The sequence below is a fragment of the Malaya genurostris genome, chromosome 3, assembly GCF_030247185.1.
Source record: "Malaya genurostris strain Urasoe2022 chromosome 3, Malgen_1.1, whole genome shotgun sequence".
NCBI classification, from domain to species: Eukaryota; Metazoa; Arthropoda; class Insecta; order Diptera; family Culicidae; genus Malaya; species Malaya genurostris.
Genome location: NC_080572.1, coordinates 4,202,996 through 4,209,516, shown reverse-complemented (window position 1 = coordinate 4,209,516; position 6,521 = coordinate 4,202,996).

Genomic DNA, 6,521 nt, shown 5'->3' with positions numbered 1-6,521 from the left:
CACCCGAAATTACGTGGCGACAGACCAAAAATAAGTAAATATTGTAACAAAACGGGTTCGATTTTGTATTGCGTTGAAGGATGCAAAGTAAGCACAATTCTGTATATAGTTTTGGAAACGGCATAATCGTATTGCAAACTTAACGCAATATCGTCGTTGCCAAGGCTCCGGCCATGAACCAAAAATTGTCATATGGATATACGGTGTTTGAATTGTGCTAAATCGTATTCGAAATGAAACCACTGATCAATTTTCATGTTCAAATTGCGATGGAAATCATAAATCCAATTATTTGAAATGTCCTGTCAGGGAAAAAATTTTAAACGCTCGTTCGCTTAGACAACAAGTCAAATCAACGACCTTAAATTTACAGAACATAGCTGAAAATCAAAAAAACCGTTGCAAATGCCACGCCTAATTCTTCTAAGGCACTTATTTCTTCGAATTTAAAACAAAAAACAGGTACGCCTTCCAATTCGTCTTCTAACGGAAACAATTTATTGACAGGTAGATCGACCTCGTCATCATCTTCTTCTAATGACAGTTACGGTTTGGTAACAGGTAGAAAACTACCACTTAATTCTTCTAATGTAAATAATCAAAACACAGGAACGCTTTCCAGTTCACCTTCTAACGAACACAATTTTTAAATAGGTAGATCGGCCAAATCATCTTCTTCTAATGGCAGTCTACCTACCAATATTCCTTCAATGCCATTTATTCTTCAAATGAAGTTGATTTAGGCGACTAAAGTTATTGAAAGCATGGGAATCGAAGTTGAAACCATTCATGGAATTTATTTCATCGCTGGAGCATGTTTGCCATTCCAATGCACCGGTAAACAATTAAATTTCTTTAAAGGCGATTTGCAAAAACTCACAAGCTATAGACCGAAAGTTTTCGTAATAGGGGACTTAAATGCTAAGCATGTCCAGTGGAATTGTAGGCAAAATAACAGTAATGGTAAAATACTTCATAATCAACTCTCAGCTGGTTACTTTACAGTTCTTCATCCCAGTAATCCGACTTGTTTCTCTTCCGTGAAAAACCCCTCTACAATTGATCTGGTTCTAACAGATCAAAGTCACATTTGTAGTGAACCGATTACACATGCTGACTTTGACTCAGATCAGCTTCCTGTAACATTCAGACTTTCCAACGAAGCTATAATTAATCCTATTAGTTCTATATTCAACTATCATAGAGCTAATTGGTTGGATTACAGATCTCACATTGAAAATCATGTGGATCATGAAACTATTTTAGCAAATTCTGCGGACATCGACACAGCAATTGATAATTTGAATCATTACATTATCGAAGCTAGAAATCTTTCAGTTCTCAAAGCTTCAACTAAATTAAATTCTCCTATCATCGATGACAATCTTCAACTGCTCATTCGGTTGAAGAATGTTCGTCGACGACAATATCAACGTTCTCGTGATCCTGAAATGAAAAACATAGTTAAGGATTAACAGAAAGAAATTAAACATAGATTTACTCTTTTACGAAATGAAAATTTCGCTAAAGAAGTTGAACAAATTAAACCATATTCTAAACCTTTCTGGAAACTTTCTAAGGTTCTTAAGAAACCTCAGAAACCAATTCCTGCTCTCAAGGAAGGAAATCAAATACTTCTTACAAATGGCGAAAAAGCTCAAAAACTTGCTCAGCAGTTCGAGAGTGTCCACAATTTTAATTTGAACGTTGTGAGTCCTATTGAAAATAAAGTCTCACTGAAATATGATCATATTTCAACCCAAGTGTCATCACAAGATGACATTATTGAGACGAATTTTGATGAAATTAAATCAATTATTAGGAAACTTAAAAACAAGAAGGCTCCTGGTAATGATGGAATTTTTAATTTTCTTATTAAAAATCTTCCCGATGTTGCCTTGAGACTCCTGGTTAAAATTTTCAACAAGTGTTTTTCATTAGCTTACTTCCCAAAAAGATGGAAAAACGTTAAAGTAATTCCTATCCTCAAACCTGATAAAAACCCAGCAGAAACATCTAGTTATCGACCAATTAGCTTACTTTCTTCTTTCAGTAAACTTTTTAAAAAAATTATCTTGTTGAGAGTGATGTCTCATATAAATGAGAATTCAATTTTTTTACCAGAGCAGTTTGGATTTCGTCATGAACATTCAACTACTCATCAACTTGTCAGAGTAACGAACATGATAAAAGCAAATAAATCTTCTGGGTTATCCTCTGGAGTTGCTCTTCTAGACATAGAAAAAGCATTCGACAGTGTTTGGCACAAAGGTTTAATAGCAAAAATGTCTGATTTCCAGTTTCCTATTTATTTGATCAAAATGATTCAAAATTATTTAACTGATCGTAGTCTTCAGGTTAGCTATCAGAATTGTAAATCTGAATTGCTACCCGTACGAGCAGGTGTTCCGCAGGGTTCGAGCGTAGCTCCAATCTTGTATAATATTTTCACTTTCGATCTTCTAAATCTACCCGTTGGTTGTCAGAAATCGCTATTCTGTGACGAAACAAGTCTGTTAGTCACAGGTAGAAATCTAAGAGTGATCTGCAGTCGCCTACAAAGAAGTTTAAATATTTTCAGTGATTATCTGTCAAAATGGAAAATTAAACCAAATGCTACAAAAACGCAATTGATTATCTTTCCTCATAAGCCAAGAGCTTCTTTTCTTAAACCAAACAATAATCACATTCTCAAATTGAATGGCTTGGAATTGACATGGTCTGATCAAGCTAAATACCTAGGTTTAACGTATGACAAAAAACTCACTTTCAAGAATCACATTGAAGGAATCTAGGCAAAGTGTAATAAATATATTAAATGTTTATATACTCTTATAAACAGAAATTCTAAGCTCTGTCTAAAAACAAATTGTTAATTTATAAACAAATTTTCAGACCAGCCATGCTTCATGCAATTTGGTCAAGTTGTTGTTCCACCAGAAAGAAAACGCTTCAAAGGATTCAGAATAAAATTCTGAAAATGATTTTGAAGCGTCTTCCCTGGTTTAGTATAAATGAGTTACACAGACTCAAAAAATATAGAACCATTAGATGTAATGTCACATAATATTATAAGCAAATTCCGACAAAAATCGATGCAACCTTCAATTGAATCGATTCGCTCTCTGTATTAGCTAGTAAGTCAGTATATAAGTTCCCTTTCCCCATTACACAATACAAGTAGGTTTAGAATTTTCCCTACACAAAAATCTCAAAATTGCGGAAGCAAATGATGTCCTCATGGTAATAACCAAATCATGAATATAGCAGGGCTGAAAAGTCACCACTTGTGGCTGAACACCCAATTTAAATCTTAATAATTTAATTTTAACTCATATTCCAATAAATAGTAATTTAATAAAAAAAACGTCGAAACGTTGGGTGTTAAAACAAAACAATATTCGATTGAAAAGCCGATAAACAAATCTACATTTTCAGTATGTGTGTATGAATGCACTTTCAAGTGTTTGTATGACATACAAACCACGAAGTCATAGTCTAGATACACACTTACAACTATAATAGTTGATTTAGCTGACGGATAGATCTAACAGATATTCGTAGGTAAAATCATGAATTATTAATTAATCATCGATTAAAATAAATAATCAGGAAATTGATTGTTCAAAATTTGAACGAATTCATTGTTCTAAATTCGCTCTTATTTCGTTAAAAGCAGTTTACATGAAACCCACTATTACCAATTCTAATGCACCTGTAAATCCTTTCCGTACTGCTACAACACAAAAATCCTTCCAATTTGCACTACCTTCCCAGCACTAGACTAGGATCACATTTTCTTTTTAGCCGTCAACGATAGTGACAATTTCAGGAAAATACCACTGAAACGGCCGCCACCGTGGTTCTTTCGGGACGCAGTTTGCGTAAAAACTCTGCTTTAGCGTTGATACTTATCATCGGCACTCCGGCACCAGAAGCAACAGTGGCGCAGATAAGAGCCGCTCGTCGTCACTTGTTTTATCAATAATTTATCGTGAGCCAGAGTGCATCGTGAACTGAAATTGCAAAGTGTTTCCCGGTGTTTGGTGCAACCACTTTTCCGACCATCCGGGCGCGACGACGCGACGTCGTCGTTGAGGTCCCCATTAGGGGAGACCAGAAAGGTGTGAGCGCATTTACATTTTCTAGGTGCAAGGATTTTGCCATTGGGGCGACTTATGTAAGTAGACGAGAATTCACAGACAATTGGATGATTTTGTTGAGAGCAGCAAAACTTGAGCGACCGAAACGGGAGGTTCATCGATTGATGATTACAATTTTATCTGTGAAAGCAAGTGGCATCCTCTGAAGGACTTACCGGAGCGAGAAATGCGAAAAAGTGAGCGAATCGAAAATGGAAATGATGTTGATATTGATGGCCCGGAACGTTGATTTAAATCGAGCCTGGGTTCATCCCGGCTTGGTTTAAAATAATGACCTGGGAAGCGAAACCATCATATACCATAGTATCGTACTGCTAGGAAGGAAGAACGGAAGGAGTCGCATGGTGGCTCAATTAATTTGATTCATTCATTGCCAATGGATGTGGTAATAAATCAAAGAAACAGGGTTATTAATTAACATATGTTTGTGGGTTATTCCTGCCCCTCTTTGGTTTGAATCGATGTGACATTTTATGCCTCCCGTTATCCTGGTTTTGTGGGCCCGATGCACGTCCTGGATTTACAGCCTCCCAAGTAGCGGCGTCATATATCATAAAACTTCATCCTCTCACTTTTGTTACGTTGGTTGGTAAATGGCTAGATCAGAATAACAGAAACAGGATTCTGTATCGTATGGTGGAATGTAGGGTGGTTTACTTTCAACTAAAGCGACGATTATTAGGATAAGCATTTCTTTATCATCGCGAAAATCTTGGGATCGAGCCGAACGTGTTTTTGTTGGTTATGCTGTTCGATTTTAATTAGTTCGCTCGAATGGAACGGCTTTCCGCTTCAGGTATCTTGCGTTGTGTAGAAAGTTTCGAGGGAATATCCAACATAATTTTTGATTAACATTATCATCGCAATTGCATATTGTCAGTGGTGTATCTAAAGGAGGGGGGGGGGGTTGGTTTTGGCGAAGGGGGCACACGCCTCGGGTGCAACGATTTTAGGGGCAGCAAACCAATCTTTGGAACCTGTTTTTTTGTTCGTCCAAGTCATTTTTCCGGAGATGGAGTGCATCTTTTTTTTTGCTCACTAAACCAACGATGGGTGCGGCAAAATTTATTTGCCCCAGGCCAAACTTCCCCGGTACGCCACTGCATATTGTTACTGAGCTGCGTTAGTATTAGACGTTTCGTTCCCTAATTGCATTACCTCAATTAACAGTGATGCCATGCTAGTTTTCAGCAAAGTACGTATTTTCACCGAAATAAAGCATAATATTGTGCTCAACTTACCAGTAAACAACAAATATGTCGATATATGTGAGCTAGATTTTGTCGATATTCGGCAAGACGCAAGACATTTTTGTCATTTACTGGTTTCGCATCAAACACGTCACCATATTTTCGGAAGATATGAATTCTTCGATTTATTGCGATAAGATAGCGGAAGAACGATCGATTGAGTGCAAATAAATTTACTGTTTCAACCATGTTTATGTGTTTAGCATGAGTTCCTGAATGACATAAATTTTTCGAATTCTGTATAAAATGTTCAAAACGACGTATGTAACAATGAGAGATTCTCTTTGCTTACTTTCTCTTTCGATTATTGCGAAATATTCCTGCTTTTCTCGGTAATTTCTACAGAGCAGATTAAACGATGAAAGCTTTAGTTATTATTATCGGTAAATAATTGGAGAGAAGGATTGCTAAGAGTGCCGTAATAATCAAAAGAGAAAGTAAACAAAGAGAATCTCTCATTGTTACATACGTCGTTTTGAACATTTTATACAGAATTCGGAATTACTAAGCAATTTTATGTTTTGATAAGACGTTTACTGAGCAATCGGATATCCGTAATTCTCGAGAAATTTAGCATAAAAATTTTAGTGTGTAGATTTTATGTCTTCGAGCGACTGCTAAGTCAGATGGGACGAAATTATCCGTTTGATGCACAGAATATAAATTTGCGGAATGACTTCGATGAAAAGGCTTTCGTTGGAATGACTCTCTCTGTGTTCCAACAATTGTTTCGATATTTTTGAAAATTAAATTTGAGTAAACATTCTAGTATATCTAGTGTATCGAAAATACGCTATCCACAAATTTTTCTTTCAAGTTATGATAAAAAACGATATTTTATTCAAACTAAAAATTGATCCTTTATTGTACGAGGTTAAACTTGAGCATAATGAAAACCGGATGAAATTTAAGTTATTCCTTCACGAGTTTTCGAACTTTTGACCGAACGCTCTTCATCAAGTTCCGGACAAGTGTTGCATCGCATTTTTTGGACGCTTGAGCCTAAATTTTTTTGAACTCCTGCATGTTCCCAGGTGCCTAACCAGACTTCTTGACCCTCTTCACGATTGCCAGTAACGTTCGATGGCTCGAAGCTGAGGCCAATTTG